The sequence below is a fragment of the Pseudorca crassidens genome, chromosome 13, assembly GCF_039906515.1.
Source record: "Pseudorca crassidens isolate mPseCra1 chromosome 13, mPseCra1.hap1, whole genome shotgun sequence".
Lineage (NCBI taxonomy): Eukaryota > Metazoa > Chordata > Mammalia > Artiodactyla > Delphinidae > Pseudorca > Pseudorca crassidens.
In genome coordinates this window covers 31,992,869-32,011,958 of record NC_090308.1, presented here as the reverse complement: position 1 = coordinate 32,011,958, position 19,090 = coordinate 31,992,869, and the positions used below count along the sequence as shown (strand labels likewise).

General features: G+C 41.3%; 1 protein-coding gene across 10 annotated transcripts in view; it reads left to right on the top strand.

Annotated features, from left to right (window-relative positions):
• The window catches only part of L3MBTL3 (L3MBTL histone methyl-lysine binding protein 3), a 118,703-nt gene that overhangs the window by 647 nt on the left and 98,966 nt on the right, over nt 1-19,090 (top strand). For 4 of the 10 annotated variants that reach the window (XM_067702127.1, XM_067702126.1, XM_067702125.1 and 1 more), the window contains exon 2: nt 3,021-3,094. The gene's annotated coding sequence lies outside the window, so the exon portion shown is untranslated. Of the gene's footprint in view, nt 1-207; nt 265-415; nt 547-1,150; nt 1,476-3,020; nt 3,095-8,761; nt 8,808-19,090 lie in introns of those variants that run through there. The other 6 variants (XM_067702123.1, XM_067702121.1, XM_067702122.1 and 3 more) reach the window with 6 other exon arrangements.

Below are 19,090 nucleotides of genomic sequence, written 5' to 3'. Positions count from 1 at the left end.
CTTTCATGACACCGGGCGCGGGGTGGGGAGCGCGGCGGCGCCGGGCTCCGCCGGGGTGCGTGCCCGAGTGGGCGCCGCGGAGCCGCAGCCCGGGCGGCGAGCGCGGCGGCCGAGGCTGGGGGCGCCGGCGGGGGCGGCCGGGGCCGCGGATCGGTGCGGCGAGAGGCGCGAGCCCCGCGCGCCGCCCCTGCGGCCCCCTCCGCCCGTGTGGCCTTTGTGCCGGGCGCGCACCGGAGAGCGAGCGAGCGAGCGCGAGAAGTACAAGTACGGGAGACCGAGGCAGTGGGAAAAGAGGCCGGGCCACTTTCTACCCGCTCGGGCTGCGGAGAATGGACTGGTTGAATGTGCAGGCGCGTCTCCCCGGCGTGTGCTCTGTGTGTATGTGTGTGTGTGTGTGTGTGTGCGCGCGCGGCGGAAAGGCCTCCCCGACTCCCACCGCGCACACGCACACTCACACGCACGCACACACTCACGGACCCGCGGCGGGCTCGGCGGCCGAGAGTTTGCGTTTTCTTCCTCGCCGCCTCCCCCTTCCCGACCGACTGTGTGAGAATTTCATATAGATCAGCTCCAATTTCCGCCATTTTGGGAAAGTTGCACAAAAATAAACCCTCCGGTTTATTTCTGCCCGAGGCAGGAAAGTGCTTCGGGAAGCGAGGCGGCGCGGGCCCGCGGCGGCCGTCCGCGCGGGGGAGGGCGCAGGGCGCGGGCTCGCGGGCCGGGCCGGGAGCCCGCGCCGTCGCTGCATTCGCCCCGCGCCGTGCCGCGCCGGCCCGGGTGCGGGCGCAGGCGTGTGTCTGGAGGCGGCGGCCGCGGCGGCGGTAGCGGCGGGCGGCGGTGTCCGCCGCGCCGGGGAGGCGGGCGGGGGTGGGGGGGGGGTGGAGGCGCGGGGCTGCTTTTCCTGCAACTTGTTTACGCTGTGCTTATACTGGGGAGGCAAAGAGGGGTCCGAGGCGGGGCCGCCGCCCGCCTCGCGCCGCGTGCGTGTGCCGTTCCGGGATAATGGGTTTTACACACTAGCGTCCTGGGCCCGGCGGGCCGTCCTCGCGCCGCGGCGGCCCGGCGGGGGGAAGTAGAGGCCGGCGGGGGTGGGGATCGGGAAGCGCAGGAGCCGAGGCATCCGCCGCGCGCCCCGCGAGCTGGTGGGGCGGGTTGGGGGGGGGAGGAGCGGGAGGAAAACTTGTGAGCCCTGGCAGCGGGGGAGGGGGGCGCAACTTCTGTGCTGGTGGTAAAACTTTAATTACCTTGAAAGAAAAAGGCCCTCCAGTCTCCCCCACCCTTTCTGGTCAAAGCCCGGCCCAAGCGCGACCGTGAGAGAAAGTTTAAAAGCGGGCACTTTCCTCCCCGCCTTCCCCGCGGAGGGGTGGGGGTATCTGTTTGTCCGTCTGCGCTCGGAGAGAGGTGGGGGTAACGAGTCGCCCTCCGGGGTCGCGAAGATCGTGGCTGTTACCCCACCCTTACACGGGGAGACGAAGGTAAACGTCGCTTCGGTTTCTCTCCTACCTCCCCCCTCCCCGCTTCCTTTTCCTCCCCCTCCCTGCCGATTTTTTGAGGGGACCCAAAAAACGGAGTCTCTTTCCTTATGCAACTTCCTCGGGCGCTGTGAGCACGGCCCTTCCCCCTCCCTGCATCCCTCGGCCCGCTCCTCTACCACCTCGGGTCTACCGCCAGAAAAATGCGTTAGAGATCCTTCAGAGTGCACCGAAACAAAAATAGATTTTTGATTGTTCTGAGTTTAAGTTCAGGGAAACTGAGATGAGAAATAAGAATGGGGCGGGGGGGGAGCGGCTGGAGCGAGTGCGTCGAATATTAATTTTGATTTTCCTAGAGGGTTGTAATAGCTTTATCGGTTTAGGGAGCCCGAGAGTCTCTGTACTGGCTAGCTCGGTCGCGTGGATTTTTGCGCAAGTTTTTAGAAAAACACTGACTCGAGTAGAGCATTTCTCCGGAAAGTTTCAAGTGCAGCAAAATAGCGAACGTACAAAACTGGCCAAGGGGAGACCTCTAGTGGTTAAACGCATCTTTTTAAGTTCGGAAGGCCGAGAGCAAACTTTGGCCTTTACTTTTAGCTACGTAGTCCGTTCAGACGTGGAAGTAATTAGACGACCCGAGCGAGCAGCCAGATGTTGTATGAGAGGATGCTGATCAGGAGTAGAAAGTTTAGTACATTGGAGAGCAAATGAGATCTGAGGACCCAGACTCTACAACTTCCACTCTTCATTACTTCTATGGGAAAAAACACTTTGCTTTTATGCTGGGATTTGAGATTGGTCACTCTCTGGATTAGAAGCAATTTGTTTGTTTTTTATATTTATCGTTGTCTACACATTTGATCTACTTTTAATCCGGAGTCACAGCGGATAATTTCATTTGAACGTTAATAAAAATGCAAAGTGCAATTTGTGTTTAAAACTTCGAAAAAATGAGAAAGACCTTTGGTTGAAATGTGCCTTTTATGTGAGCTGATCATTTTATTCTCTAATAAATATAATTTAAGGCTGGTATTTAGTTGCTTAAACATACAGTTATATATAGTCATAAAATAAATGGCCCCTTTTAGTGCTAAGAGTGTAATTTTGTTTCACTGCAAAATACATTATTTCTGAACGCTTTGTATAGTTTGTGATTTAAACGCTTAAATATTTGATATACGGACAAAACTTGCTTACATAGAATCTATTCTTTTGCCAGTGTGTGTTCTGCGTAGTAACTTTAGTTTTAAGAAAAGCAATGAGAGAAATGGAAGTTGAACCAAATGACCCTTGTAACTTTCATCTGCTTGTCATACAATGGGAGAGACTTTAATGGGGGAATTTAGGGGAGGGCAATGATATAAATGATAAAATCTAGTTCATCTCATCCAGAACTAGTTTTTTTTTTTTTAACATATCAAGTGGTAATGTATGAAATTATGCAATAAATCAGCAATTCAAAATTTATACATATTAGTTGCAGGTTTGAAGGCTTTTTTTTATGACAATATTTTGATTTTATTTGTCCTCCTTTTAAATCAATGCTAGACCTCCGGAAGAAGTCTTGAGGGTGGACAACAGTCTTAAAGACCATCAGACAGTTATTTCTTCACTGCAACTAGGTAAGAGTTGCATGTTGAAACAAATTCCTTGATATACTTGCAAATGTTAAAAGCTGCATTTGGGGATGAGGGAGGAGAGTGTGGAACAAGGTTGGCAGAAAAACATCATTTTGTGAGGGCCGCTTTGAATGCATGGAAGTCTTGACACTGAGTGGGCTTGAGGCTCTAATTAAAACATTAGGAAAAGTTAAGAGATTGTTCTGGATAACCTTTGGACTGGCTTTTTGCTAGATTCTTAATTCACGCTCCAATTGCACCTGTTTTCTGCTGAAAATAAATAATTTTATTCTTTGGAGTTGAGAAAGTGGGAAAACTAGACCAAAGCAATTGTGAATTAATATAACTGTTGTATAAGTACACAGTGATATGGAAGGTTCTGGAACTTGGTAAAATTTTGTAGGTGAAATTCACAACAAGATCTTTGGGGATATTTAAGTAACTTATATTCTGTGACTCAAGTCCAACGGTGATCTGACTTGTGCCAAATATCGAATCATAGGTTATAGTGAGTTTCCAGTGTGTTAGCATAAACTTGTCAACTTTTAAGCATATCACCACAGGGAAGACAGCTGTTGTCCAGTAAAGATCCCTTTGGTAATTTTGGAGGGTGCTGGTTTGTCTCCAGTAATCCAGGGCCTACTTTGAGAACAAAGGTCATTCTCAGGCAAAGGGGGGCCCTCTCTGGGTAGAGCATCAAAGTACATTTGTGCTACTGTGGTGCTTTCTACTATGTATACCTTTTTTCTTTTGATCTTTCCCTTTCTTTTTCTGCCTTTCATTTTCCTTCTCTGTCTTGAGTATTAAAGGAGTTACTAATTCTTGTTTGGCAAAAACAAAAGAAAACAAAATAAATTAGCAGGACTAATAATCCCTATTGAGCCACCTTATAACCAGGGTAGATGTGGTCTCGATGTCATAACTGAATAAATACCAATATAAAAATGATTGTTAAAAGGGAATTTATTGTCATTTTCTGCTTGTGGATCATCTTGAGTAGTATAATTTAGCAAAATAAATAGATGTCCACGTAGGTGATGCAGCAGAGACAAGGGGGCAAGAACAGCTCCAAGAAGATCACCCAGACAGAAGTAGAGTTCAGGCAGAGTGAAATGTGTTTCCTAGGGTGGTGAGTTTCATGTTTCGATGTGCTGAGTGGAAGACAGTGATTATTTTTTCTTCATTTGGGGAATCACCGTGAGTGTAGATAGAGTACTAGAATAGGAATCAGAAGACAATTTAGCCACTAAATGTACCACTTTGTGTAAGTCACTTTAACTCTTTCAGCCTAGATTTCCCCATCTGGAAAAGTGGAGCAACAATGCTTGCCTTGATTTCTTTGTTGAAGGGATCAAATAAAATAAGGTTTTGAGCACTATGAAGAGCTATTCAGATGTTTGAAATGGTTGTCATATTACCATTTCACCTTAGCCACGTTTTCTGGAAAGGGCAGGAGGTAGGTTTTTAAGAGCCAAACAGAGTGATTTAATTCCTGGCTAAAATTATTAGATTAGTTTTTGGTGTATATATTATATGGACTTGTCACAGTACTTCTGGGGGATATTTTACAACTCTTTTACAACTTTGGCTCCTTGAGAGAAGGGACCATGTTTTTAACATGGTGTTGAATACGAATTGATATTTATTTATCCCAAACTAGTCATTTGCTAGGTAGGAGTAGATGAAATAAATACTTTTAAATATAAAATGATGCCAAATTGTGGAAATGGTAGGGTGATGAAAGTAGAAGGGTTGGTGTGAGGGGAATTGATGTGCTGTAATTAATAGTTTAGTTGTGTGAATCTGCTGGGAAATGAGGATGAGAAAATAGGTAACTGGAGTAGTAAGAATTTAAACTCTCGGGGCCAGAAAATGGGTACTGCAAATGACTGGATTTAGGGGAAGCTACCTGTAGGGCTTTTCCCCCACCTATGTTTTCTAGACCTCTTTGCTGCTTTATTCTAATTCTAATCAACTGTTATCTAGATAGAAAAAAGAAAACCACAAGTACTATCTGTCATTGTTTTCAATTTGATGATACTGAACTTGACAAACTCTGAAAAGTTTTAGTTTATCTCACTTCTCTTGTAAATTATCCAATCAATATGCTAAGAACCCAAAAACCCAATAGTGAAGGAAAGAAAAAATATATGTCCTGTTTAATTCATCCCTGAGGAATTGAAGGTTGGTTCTTGAAAAATTCCACTGGTTTGTTTTGTTTGGTAGTTTATTTCTAAGAAATACATATATCAACAAAAGCTGTTTATAATAGGATGGGAAACTTACAAAAGAAGTTACTTTATGTGGTGTGGACAAGGGTACCTTTGGGGTCCCAAGGCTGGGTAACCTGAGTAATCTCTCTAGCGATGTTTCTACTAGTTAACTCATTTTTATTGAGCTCTTACAGTGCTGAACACTGAAAGACTAGGTCTTTGCCCTTGATGAGTTCCCTACACGCTTACCCCAGGAGTTTGATTTATGAAGTCGAATTGAAAAAAGCCTTTAAGAGAAGTCCTGTTGTAGGAGACAGGGTGGTTTGAAGGAAAGAACAAGGACTTTTGAGAGGAACTTGTATAAAGTTGGGTGATCCTGGATGTGGCTCCAGTTTCTTCCTCAGAAGTGGACTTATAGTTAATGACTTGGGTAGTGATTAGAAGAATTACATGTGTATTATAATAAAACCTTTTTATTATTATTTACTATTCTTTCTGTAAGTCAGTGTTTTATGTCAGTCCACAAATATTTATTGGTATCTATTTTGTGTAAGTCTCCATTGGGAAGTGCTTCACATAATGAATACTGAGAATAGGGTGAAGTGAATGAATTTGTTGAGGCTACAGAGAAAGCAACAGTCTTTGGCCTCAGTGTGTTCATAATCTAGTTGAGGAGATGATCTATACACATACAATGGTAATTACCAAAACAAAGCCATGGTTCAGTGCCAGCGAAAGGTAGATAGAGGTAAGTACTGTGGTGGTACTACTGGATGTGTTTCCTAAGGTAGCGTCCTGGAAGGTAGGGTGCCCTCTGCAAAACACTGTGAAGTGTTGATATAGTCAATGTAATTGTGTATCGAGTGCCTTCTGAATGTCAAGCATTAAGCTAGATATTTTATATTCATTCATTGATTCACTCATTCATTCATCTAACAAGAACTTACCGAGTGCCTTCTGTATGCCCAGGTATTGTTCTAGACACTGAATATTATCCCTAATACTTTCACTAACCTTGAGCATTTGGTATTATTAATTCTCTTTTAGAGCAGACTGGTGCTCAGAGATACTTAGTAACTTGTCTTAGTTCATATCATGTACTTTGAAAGGGGTGGGACCAGGGAAAATGACACTGGCTTTTGTTTTGTTATGTCTTTAACTTTCTAATATTCCAAATAGTAATTCTTAGAATATTTCTAAGAAAACACATTTCCAGATTAATGTATTTGCTCTTATACGTTGGTTCACTAAGATGAGCAATAGCAAACTGGTGTAAGAAAAAATTACAGGAAGAAAACACTATCTCTTCACTTTCCTCTTTTTTTTTCCTTTTTTTAAAAGTTGGGGAAAGACTGAGTTATACTGAAAAGAACACCTTGGTCTAGTTCATGGCCTTGAAATGATCACTAACTGTTAATAAAACATTACTCAGATTAGTTTTGGGAATTACTAGGCTTATATATAAATAAGATTTCACTTGTTCTGTATAGGAAGAGACCTGATAAGGCAGTAGGGTGTGTTATCAAAAAGTGTAAATCAATCAATCATCAATCAAAAGATTGGGACCTAAATTTACCATTTTGTGAACTCAAAACATGATGGAATTTATTGTGATTATAAAAGAAGAAAATTAAAATGAGGGATAGAGATAATGGTGGTGAGAAGCTGGGGGTAGGGAGGAATGTAGTGTTAGGATCAAAGTTTAATAAAGATAACAGGGAATATGACTAAGAATATACTCACCAAAATACGATAACTACTGACATTATACTCTTTAACCAGAAGAGTAGGCCCATTTACAAAATGAAGTGAAGAGCTTTTGATTCATTGGGCGGTTCTGGATTACAGTGGGAGTCACATAATATTTCTATCATCTGAGTCGTGGTCCATCAAGCAGAGCTTTTGTCTGACTTAGAAGGATGCTACTACAGGCATTGATTATAGGGTGATGGGCTGTTTCTCCTTTGTTTTTCTTTGGTTTTGTTTTGTTTTTTACATTTGTACTGGGGTATAGTTGATTTACAATGTTGTATTAGTTTCAGGTGTACAGCCTGTTTCTCCTTTGTTGAAACACTGTCATCCAGTACATTTTTTTGAGTACCTGCTGTGTGCCAGGCCTTTTCAAGATTGGACTATAGCTTTATGTTATGTGAAATTTTATAGAATTAAACCAGTTCAGTTCCTAAAACACTTTTGGTAGGATGGTTCAGGCACCAAAATCAGTTGATTATTTTTCTCCCATCTGTTAACACTGCTTGAACCCTGAACTGTGAATTGAAATCCCTGGTCTGGTTGTTAAATGGTCTTAGATAATTTCACCCCATTGGTTTGTGGTCTTATTTGGTAGATTGGAGGCCTAGCTGTTCAATCTATTGATAAGGAGTTTAGCTACAAATGGCTATCAGGGTAAGCCCTGTAGACATGACTTCTGTGACAGAAATAAAATCTGGTCAAATCTAATTTATCGTATACAAAAGAGAAATCAAGTGTAAATCTTTTAATCCTAGCTCTATGTTCTATAAAAATATGAAGCAGAATAAGAAAACAGATACTGCTTTTAGCATTTAAAAAATTACGAAGTGAAATAAGAAAAAAGAACAAGATACTACTTTTAGTTTTCTTTTTTAATTTAAGTTCATGCATATTTTGCATAAGCAGGGAAATATCTGTGTGAGACAGGTTCTTGCTCTTTTTATTCCCCTGAATCCCTCTAATGGGTGTAAAATTTCTATTATTACGCTACTAGTGTAATATGTTGATGACGTGATAGCACTTTTCAGGATATTTTTGCCTCAAATTGAGATATAGTCTGTACACTGAAAATGAACTTCAAATAAAAGCATTTGAAGAGAGTGTATTAAATGTGCTGTAAGACTGTTAATGTCAGTTTGTGATTTCATTTTCTATGTACATTTTTTTTTCTTGAAAGGCATTTTTAATTTTCTGTTCCTCCTTCAGAGGAAGTAAGTAGGTTAGGCCACAGACTCTCAAATAATTCATCCTTCTTACAGTAACAAACAGAAGGGCAGGAAGTTGAGATTTCGTAAAGGTTGCCTTCAGTGACTACCCCTTTGCATGTAATCTCCGTGGCAGAAAAGGTAGCAAATCAGAGAAACCATCAATACGTTATAACTAGGGTCATTTTCATTAAAACATGACCAGTAGATAACTACTGGTGGTGGTGGGGTGTTTCTGAAAAAGTATCAATAAGAAGGAACTGTCCTAATAACTGATTTCATATTTAAAGGAAGGCATCTACTATATAAGCATATATATATATATATGCATATATATGGAGACCCAGATATATATATATATGGAGACCCAGATTCTCAAGGATTTGTTCTTGATGCTACCGAGATTTCAATTCTCACATTGAAATGATCTAGAGTTTTACCTGCCTAAAAATCTATGAACTTGGGCCCTCAGGGCAAAATTTCACATCTCTCCTCAACAGATCTCAGTTCCAATATGTGTGCGATTCAGAGTTCTTGCCAGTCAGGGTGAGTAGAATATCAAAGCTGGTATCTGTCATGCTTGATTTGAAAGGAAATTTTTTCTTTGTAGCAAAATGTGTTTGTTGAGAGATGCTTCAGGTGTGAGTTTAGATTTTTCTCTTATCCTTATTGAATAAGCCTGTTTAAGAGGTTTGAATTTAACTTCTTTTCATGTATTCTTCACTGACACTTAAATAAGGAAGGTTTCTTGGAGCAGGAATGTTATCCTTCTGCCAAAGAGGTAAATAAATACTTAGCAGCCTCGTTGTTAGTTAGAATTTTCACTGGAGAATAAGAGATAGATGGACAAATGAAGATCGTTTCCTGATTTCCTCTCTCCCCAGTGCCTGCCCACAACTAGTCTGTTATATTTTCCCCTTCTATTTTATTCATTCATCTGATAAATTTTTATTGATTCCTACTGTGGATAATCACATGGGATAGGGAAATGAAGAAACCCAGTTTTCTTTCCTCCAAAACCTCCTGTAAGTAAATGATCATGATATGATGTAATAAGTATTATAATTGGGGTATAGATTCTGCCTTTCCAGCCCCTCTTCTCCTGGCATCTTACGTACACATATTCCAGTATTTGTACAGAGAAAGACTCACTGTAGTCATTTGAGTCCCCTTTGGAGAGGATCCATAGCGTTCATCACTCTTTCCTCCTGGCCTCTTGCTGCGATCTCTTACGGTGCTTTCTGTTGGCCTCTGCACCAGCTTTCTTGAAAGCAGGTCCTGGAACCACAGTTGGTATGCAAGGAAGCTTTTATGCCTCCTCAGCAAAAATGTCACAGTAAGGTTGCCAGTGGCTTAGTCTTGGGTCGCTGTTCAGAGATTATGTCCTTCATACTTGGTTCCTTGTTAACATGTTCTTTGTAAGAGCTTGGGAAAACTAATACTTATTGACCTTTCATCAGCTTCCCAAATTCATTTTGAAATTTGATTTGTCCATGAAATCCCAGAATCCTACCACAGTTCTTAACTTCCACTTTTCTCCACCTTCACCCCGGACTCTTAAGAAATCAGATAGGACTTTGTGATGCAAAGGTATTGGCTTTTGCAGAGTTATCAACTCCTCTGCCCTGGGATACTTCAGACATCTGGTAAACCCATGTTTGGAGGGAATGTGGACACTGGAGAGCAGCTTGTTTCTTTTCTTCAAAATAACCGTAACTGTTGTGGACTGAGTGTCCAAAAAGTACAAACCACTTTAACATGCATGATTAAAACATTTTTTAATCCATATGAAGTAGATATTTCTATTTCATTTTTTTAGATGAAGGAGCTGAGGCTCAAGAGAGGTTGGGTACCCTGCCCAAGATTATACAGCGAGTGAACTGTGAAGCCAGGATTCAACCCAGGCACTCTGGCTGCTGTGCTTTTCACCTTTACATTAGACTGGCTTCTTTATTGACTAAAATACAATGTGTTGGGCAGTATGGTATAGTTTGAGGGGCACTGTCTTGGGAGGTAAAAGTCTGTTGATTGGTTGGGTGATCTTTTCTTATCTGTAAAATGAGGCTAAGAATTCTTGGCCATCTTAAAAGGTAGCTGTGAGGGTCAACTAGTCTGGTATTGGTAAGAGCCTTTAAAATGGCAAAGCATAGAAGAAAGCCTCCGGCTCCAGTATGTTTGTGTCTCTGGAATGGGTTAGGCCTATTGGCTTTGTGTGACTACCCCTACATGGCCGTGTACTTGTGGGTATGTGAGTTCCCCCGTTACAGGCTGTGTACCTCTCTGGTGTCATGAAAGTACATAGGAGGCCATTACAGAATAAATCAGAAAACCATAGATAGACCTTAGGAGGCAGAGGTTTTGCCTGTCTCAGGATCACTTTCTCCAGCCTGGACTCTAGATCCTGAGGGCATTCCCCAGGGTTAGACACTACACATCTCCACACGTGGATGCAGATGGCGAGCTCAGCCAGGAGGTAGCACCTCTGTAGTCGACTCTAACCTGAAGATGGATAAATTCTACCCTGTAAAATGCTGCCTGCTCTCATGTTGTTCCTTGAATTTATTTTCTGTAACTCGGCATCTTCCGAGAAGGGGATTCCAGGGACCTCGCTATACTGTGATAACAGAGCCACAAGGCTAAGTGACTGTGGGAAACTTGGGCTCAGACAGCACTACACAGATTGCTGCGCTGCTGCTGACGTGCGCCATCCTCCTCCTAAAGACCCCGGGGGGGTTACACATCTCCCTCACCACAAACCTTTTATCACGGGACATGCAGAAATGGTCTAAACGTTTTAAGGGGCAGACTTTGAGAAATGTGGCCCTAGCCTTTCACCTCGTCCTGTTTACGTGCCTTAGCCTGGTGCACAGTGTGGTGCCAGCCCAGCATGGTGGCCGAGAGAGCCTGGCCTTTGGGTCCAACTCCCTGCGCACACAGCAAATCCCTCTCCGTTACTTCAGAGGCATTGTTCTATGAAGAAAGCTAGTCATTTCTGGAGCCATGTAAATATAGGCATTATTATTATTAACAATGAAACATGTCCTTTTATGTAGTGATCTTGACATCTTCTGATGGAGCTTTGAATACAGGTGGCTTACTATAAGAGATGCCATTGAAATAAAATGAAGGGAAAGGGGGAAAAAAAAGCCACTGACTAATCTTTTGAGGTCACAGAGTGACTCTCATGAGCGCAAATAATTGTTAAACCAGGTAATTAGAGCAGAAAGTTAAGATTTTATTGGCTGCTTACTATGGGATGGGCACTGTGCTGAGGTATTACCTGGCTTCTCTCATGTAATCCTCACCATTGCCCAATGAAGAAAAGTTCTATTATTTGCCACATTTTACAGGTGGGGAAATTGAGGCTTCAAGGGATTAGTTGGTCTTATGTCACAGAATAGGTAATTGTTAATCTTTGGAAAGTGAATTGAAGGGAGGAAAGGAAGGCTGTGGTTTGTTTAGGAAAGGGAGAGGGATGGAAAGAGGAACTTGAGAGAGTGTGGCAGGTTTTGAGGATGATACATGACGTGTTTGATTTGCGTCTGTCTATGAAAGGATGACCAGGGGCAGGGTGAGTGGGGATGCGGAGGCCCAAAACAGTTTTATACGCCACTTTAATAACGTGTTTAGCAGTGGGCAGAGGCCTTCTTGATGATATTACCGAAGACGACGCTTAGGACGTTTTTGAGAACGTCACAATGTGCCGACGGCGTTTGGTTAGTGATCGATGATTTCTACAAAGTACACCAAAAGCCAGCTTCAGTTGATGGTATTAACGTGGGCATCAAAGCAACAAGGCATTGGATCCCCACAGTGAAGGCTGACTTTTCTTATTGCCGTCTTACTCTTCTGCATAGCTCTCACTTTTGTTTCTTTCATGGTCATGGTTTTAGGGTTAACATTCCTGACTTACACTTCACAAAAGATAACATTGCCCTCTTGAACCCCAAACTGATGAGTTTAGTCCGTTGACACCAGGCACTGAGATCTCAGCCCCGGCATCTCTCTGAATGACAGAATTTAAATCTGATTCTCAGATGCTGCTTCTGAGGTCATGTCTACCCCCGTTTTACAACTACTACCAGCTCTTGGCCTTGTCATCTCTTTAACTTATTTTTGAAAAATGCACCTGTTAACTGTAAAGCTGTAAAATGGAATTCTAAAAAGGCAACTTCACGTAAAATTATTAAAACTATTTAACTGGTCTTAGTGAACAGTAACTAGCCGTTCTTTTAAATACTGTAATATTTTGAAAACAATAGTTTGAGCAGGCATGGCCAGGCTACAGTTAGTACACTTTCTTTAGTAATCTTTAATTCTCACCTTATCTGCAGATCCAGACTTTTGGTTTATAGGCAAGGCCCACTCTCTCACTTTATGTTGGGACGTACTAGATTGGGTTGCTTATCTTTCAGGGGACTGTTCTCTCCATCACAGCCCCAGGAGGCCTCTTCACCTTGAACTCGCTATAGAAGTGCAGCCCTGGGGGAGTCTCTGCTCCCACTCTGAGCCACCATTTTATCCTCTCCTGGTAGATGTGAGGGAAGGAATCATATGAAGGGAGGATTGTGAAGGACTCTGTTTATCTCCAGTCAAAATAAGATACAGTAGATTCTTGACATTTGTGAGGGATACAGCCCAAGACCATCGCCAAGCCTCAACCTGAAAAAAATCATTGTAGCGTGTAATTCCTCCCTTCAAGTTACTAAAGTATAACTGAAAAATGTAAATGATCTCTCTAGACCTTAAATACTTATCTCACTTGATGAGCAAATTTTGTACTGTCGAGAGCACTTGTGGAAACAAATTCACACATCTTTTCTACTTATTTCCTTTTGGAGCATTTGGTAGTTTTGTTCACATAGTGTGTCTGAGTCATCATTGCATTTGACATTTCAGCCTTTGATTTATCCGAAACTTCTGTTTTGTGGCTGGGACCTATCACTTTCATAAACATTTCCGTATTCTCCTCGTTGTGTCATCAACACTAGAATCAACTAGCACTTGCTTTTGTTTCATTTCTTAACAAGAAACAAAGTTTTTATCACTTTATTTAAAGTGGTCGTAGCACTCAGACAAAGCACTGTGACTCAGAGCACACCTGGACCTTGGCCGGGACTCCCAGTTTATGGAGTGTTATTCAGAATCATGTCTCTGCAAAATGGCAAATTACTAAATGTCATGGGAACTTCAGCTGTCACTCAGGAATGGTAGAAACCATAAACAGTCTGTGAATGCCAAGGTTCTACTGTATGTTTTTGATACCTCAGTTGTGGAGAAGTGAACCCGACCCTTTCTCTCTTCACCCATCTGTGGAGCTGATACATTTGCATATATAGTTAAATACCTACTAGTTAAATTACCCAAGAGCTTTGGGGAAGTTGATTTTCCTAGCACCTTCTAGTCTATAGCTTCATTTGTTGGCATCAGTAACAAGCTAAGTATTTTTCGTAAGAAGACATGCCTTTCAAAACATGGAGTACTTTAAATAAATGTGAAACAGGATTTTAAAACATTTTTTTTTAATGTAACTTTTTTTCTTCGAAAAACCCCACACGTTTAAACATTCAACAGGTACTAAAGGGTACACTACACAGAGAGAAGGTTCCCTCCCTTGGTTGTCTTTCAGTCAGTCGTTGCTCCTTCCTGGATGCAGCCAGTGTTACCAGCTTCTGACAAATCCTGGCAAAGAGAGGCTATGCATATATAAGCAATACACGTATTTATATATACCCCATTTGTTTTACACGAATGGTAGCACACAGTTTTTATACCTTGCATAAAATTTTAGTATTAATAGTATCTTGGAGCTCTATCTATATCAGAATGTGAAGAGTTTCCTCATTGTTCTTTGGGGGTTTTTTTGGTTTTTGTTTTTTTATTTATGGCTGTGTTGGGTCTTTGTTGCTGTGCGCGGGCTTTTTCTAATGGTGGCGAGTGGGGGCTACTCTTTGTTGTAGTGCACAGGCTTCTCATTGCGGTGGCTTCTCTTGTTGCGGAGCACGGGCTCTAGGTGCACGGGCTTCAGTAGTTGTGGCGTGCAGCCTCAGTAGTTGTGGCTTGCGGGCTCTAGAGCACAGGCTCAGTAGTTGTGGCGCATGGGCTTAGTTGATCCGTGGCCTGTGGGATCTTCCCGAACCAGAGCTCGAACCCATGTCCCCTACATTGGCAGGCAGATTCTTAACCACTGCGCCACCAGGGAGGTCCCCCTCATTGTTTTTTAACCATTGTATATGGCTGTACCACAACTGTCCTTTACTGATGGACAGTCAGGTTGTTTCCAGTTTTCTAACATTACAAACAGTGCTGTAGTCCATGAATCACCTTTTACCTTTTTTTATACATGTAAGTATCTATAGGATAAATTTCTAGAGGTAGAAGGGCTGAATTGGAGGATATGTTCTTGAAAATTGATCTCCATGGAGGTTGGTTCAATCAATAGCGCCACCATCGGTATATGAGAGGGCTTGCATCTCCATATTCTTATAACATAGGATGTTTAAATGTAAGGAGTTAACTAATTTCATCACCGCCTAATGTTTCTAGATTACTAGTGGTACAGGGTAGGCTAGGGCTTCCAGAGATTTCTTTGCATGAGAGATGGAGGAAGTGCATCCATTCGATACAGGATTCCCAGGGAGAGCCACGTTGCACAGCTTTGGTTTAGAGACAAGGAGCGGTGCAGGAGAGAGAGAAGAGGTAATTCTGAGGACAGTGTTAAAATGTCATTTAGTCTGTCCTCCATCCCTTTTGCTGAATTCTTAGGGCAAGGAAATTGTAATAAAAATGAGTAAAAGCTAAAGTGAACTGTTTCACAAAAGAGGGACTTTGGGAGTATAATACATTTGCATTGGTACCAACAGTAATGGTCTTCACCTTCAGTAAAATTATCAGCTCCTTGATGAGGCCTCCGCAATGGGCATTGGTGGGAGCACATTGGGTGTCAGTACCCTTGATATTAGCCATTGTCAGCCATAACATAGGTGAGTGGGAATCAGAAGCTGCGTGGATGCAGTTGCTGGATATCTGATCTCGAAAGCTGTCGCTTTTGACATCAGCAGTGGCTGGAGACCATTAGCCTTTAGAAGAGGTTAGGAGAAAAGTGGTAGATCTTGGCTAATAACACAGAGGACCCATCATGGTACATATTTAAGATACTTCCTTAGGAAATCTCAGCAGCATTAACAAGAGATTTGGCGTATGATTTTCTGCAAATGAGAAATACTGTTTGTGACTTGTATTGTGAGTGACGTTATCTACCTGGTTTTCAGGCCCGTGGAATACAGGTTACACGTGGGATGATGGAATAGTACCAGGTGAAATTTAAAGAAAATATAAAGCATAGCATTTCTAAGTACTAAAAAAAAAAAAAAATTGCTTAACTCTTAGAAGCACAATTTGTTGAAGTGAAAAGGCTTTGTATGTTTGTATACAAGTGCACACACTTACAGAAGGTGAAAAAGGAGGACGACTTAGGGTGTCATAAAACCAGCTTCTGTTCAAATAATATTGGTTGCTGGTTGTTCTACCTGATTAGGAGATGGTGGGAAAATGCCTAATCTATTGTAGCTGTTCAGACTTCATGCGATAGTGAAAGTAGCCAGTGGCTTCAAAATTGGATAAAGGAAAGGAGAATGTAGTGAATATTTTTATGCTATAATATTTTATACAAAATGTCCACAAGCCTTAGAATGAAACAATGGATGGAAACAATTTTTATAAATTTTAGATATGTGCTTGCAGGCAGAGCATACTGTGTAACATTACCAGTGTTTTGTATAGCAAAAGCATATTCTAATTATTTCCTAAAATATGTCATAAACATTTTCTGCAGCTTTTGTACAGTGATAGCTTTTAGATTACCCCGATTTTCTATTCCTCCTCCTGGTCACAGACAGCATTTTTGCTCTTGTAAATTTCATACCTTTATGGTTTTTAGGTAGGAAAAGACCAGAAATCTACTTGTGTTGAATATGTGTCTCAATGACATTTTGTTAATGAGCGTGTATTTGATGGCACTTAACTAAAAAGGATATGTGTTGTACTGATGTACATAAATCGAGAACTTGAGACCTAGTAAACTGCTTTCTGGACTTGCTGTGTTCCAAGGAGTAAAATGGGGAAAAGTAGGCTTAGCCAGATTCTCGGAGGGGGTAAGACTTTGAGACAGCACAAGACGGTGGTTGAGAAAAAACCCAGGGTTGGAATCAGACTGACCTGGGTTAAAATCCTGGGTGTGCCACCAAGTGTGGTTTTGGGTGAGTTACTGAACTCTGCACTTTTTTCAGTGTCGACTAGAGGGATGATAGAACCCATCTTTCTGTGAGAAACAAATAAATGAAATAGTTTGTGTAAGTTTTCTGATGTTTTGAATGCTTTTCTGGAAGAAGATGCGATTGAATTAATAAATGAAAAATTTTTCTTATTAAAGGATCACTCAGGTTTTACCTGGTTTATCCACCAGGGGGAAAATTATTCTGTCACTCTACTATCTATCAGGAAAAGCTGCCACTCCTACCTTAGAAAGTCAGGTTTGTTGCTGATCTTTATGTATTTAGTGAGGTAGGAGTCATAGAGAACTTCAGTATGAGTCTTAATTTATTTCATATTTTTACTGTTTCTTAGATTAATTCTTCCTCAGGCCTTTACAACCTATTTCCTGTTTTGAGGATTAAGTCTTAATGATAAAGGAAGAAAGAATATTGAAGCATCTAGTAAACTCCAACAGAAGATAGCTGTAATTCAAAGAAACACAGGGTTTTGTTTTGTTTTTTTCCTATTGACTATTTAAAATGTGGAATGTAGTGTAATAACCACCCTGGACCCTTCACTCGTCTTTATCTTCACAGTTCCAACATGTTGCCAGTCTTATTTCACCATTTTACCCCTTAATTAATTTGTAGCAACTTCCTCACCTTATATCACTTCATTTCACAATTTCAGCTTGTATCTCTAAAATACAAGGAAGACCTCCTCTCTTTAAAGTATGTATCATCATCATCCCTCAAAATAAAGCAATGGTATTTCTCTAATATCATCAAATAGTCAGTTGGTATTCATATTTCTCCTCCTGTCGAATCATCTTTTTTTTTTTTAAGATTTTTTGATGTGGACCATTTTAAAAAAAATTTTCTTTCTTTCTTTTTATTTTTGGCTGCGTCGGGTCTTCGTTGCTGTGCATGGGCTTTCTCTAGTTGCGGTAAGCGAGGGCTGCTCTTCGTTGCAGTGCGTGGGCTTCTCATTGCGGTGTCTTCTTCTGTTGTTGCAGAGCACAGGCTCTAGACGTGCGGGCTTCAGTAGTTGTGGCTCGCGGGCTCTAGAGCACAGGCTCAGTAGTTGTGGCACACGGGCTTAGTTGCTCTGTGGCATGTGGGATCTTCCTGGACCAGGGCTTGAACCCATGTCCCCTGCATTGGCAGGCGGATTCTTAACCGCTGCGCCACCAGGGAAGCCCGATGTGGACCATTTTTTAAAGTCTTTATTGAATATGTTACAGTATTGCTTCTGTTTTATGTTTTGGGTTTTTGGCCCCGAGGCATGTGGGATCTTAGCTCCCCAAGCAGGGATCAAACCCACACACCCTGCATTGGAAGGCAAAGCCTTAACCACTGGACTGCCAGGGAAGTCCCTAATAATCTTTTTTTTTTTTTAAATAATTTAAATCAGGGTTCAAGCAAGATCTATGAAATGCAGTATTGCGATTGGTTAATATGTCTCTTAATCTAAATTTCAAATTTCCTCTTTCATTTGTTTATTAGTTATTCCTTACAATTTTTTGTATGTGCCGAAAACAAGTTTTTAATCCTGTATAGCAGTGGCTTTCAGACTTTTTGGTCTCAAGTCTCTTTTATGCTCTAAAAAGTGAAAAACCCAAAGATCTATTGTTCGGTTATATGTATCAGTATTTACTGCCTTAGAAATAAAAGTATATTGGTTATTTATTATGACTTATAACATAGTAAACTGATTACCTTAGTATGTATAAGCACAATTTTTATGAACTATAATCACAGTTTCCAAAATTTAAAAGAAAAGGTGAGAGAAGTAACACTGTTTTACATTTTTGAAAATCTCTTTAATGTCTGCTTAATAGAAGAGAGCTGGATTCTCATACCTGCTTCTCATTCAGTCTGTTGCCGTATTTTGTTTTGGTTGACGCATATGAAGAAAATCTGCTTCACACTGGTATGGGGTTGGAAAATGGAGGATTATTTTAAGTTTTTCATTTAATGATGTACACTCTTCTTTAATATTACACCAAAACTTGACATGTGGTAGTTTCTTAAAGGTTAGTTGCAGTGTGCAATTTGAAATCCTATCAGTGAGCTTTCTGTACGCTGTCACATTAAAATCCATCAGTCTGTGTTGCACTTTGAATGGATCCTTTAGCCATGCATAATTTTGTAACTGTAAGCATTGGTCATTTGGAAAAATCACTTCACTGAGTTATGTAGATCTTCCAAATGTTGACATACTTCATTATGAACTATTTTAAAAAATCATTCATGAATATCACCACCCATCTCCTTAGAAAAGTCTATAGCTTTGGGGAAGCTGTCAGGCTCATGGTGGTGGATACAGGTTTTCCAAAATGCTGAAATTGAATCATTAGTAACGAATGCTGTCAGTGTGACAGAATATTTTCCAAATATCCAAACTTGAATAAACATCGTTTTTTAAGTAAAAGTGGAATTCCATAAAAAAAAAAGCAGCTTGTTCAGCTTGCATCTCAAACAGTTCACAAGTGCTTTCCCTTGAGGCAGCCTTGGTATTTTGCCATGCCCGAGCACTTTGTGCATACTTCTGTTTCATCACGCAGAATATTAAAA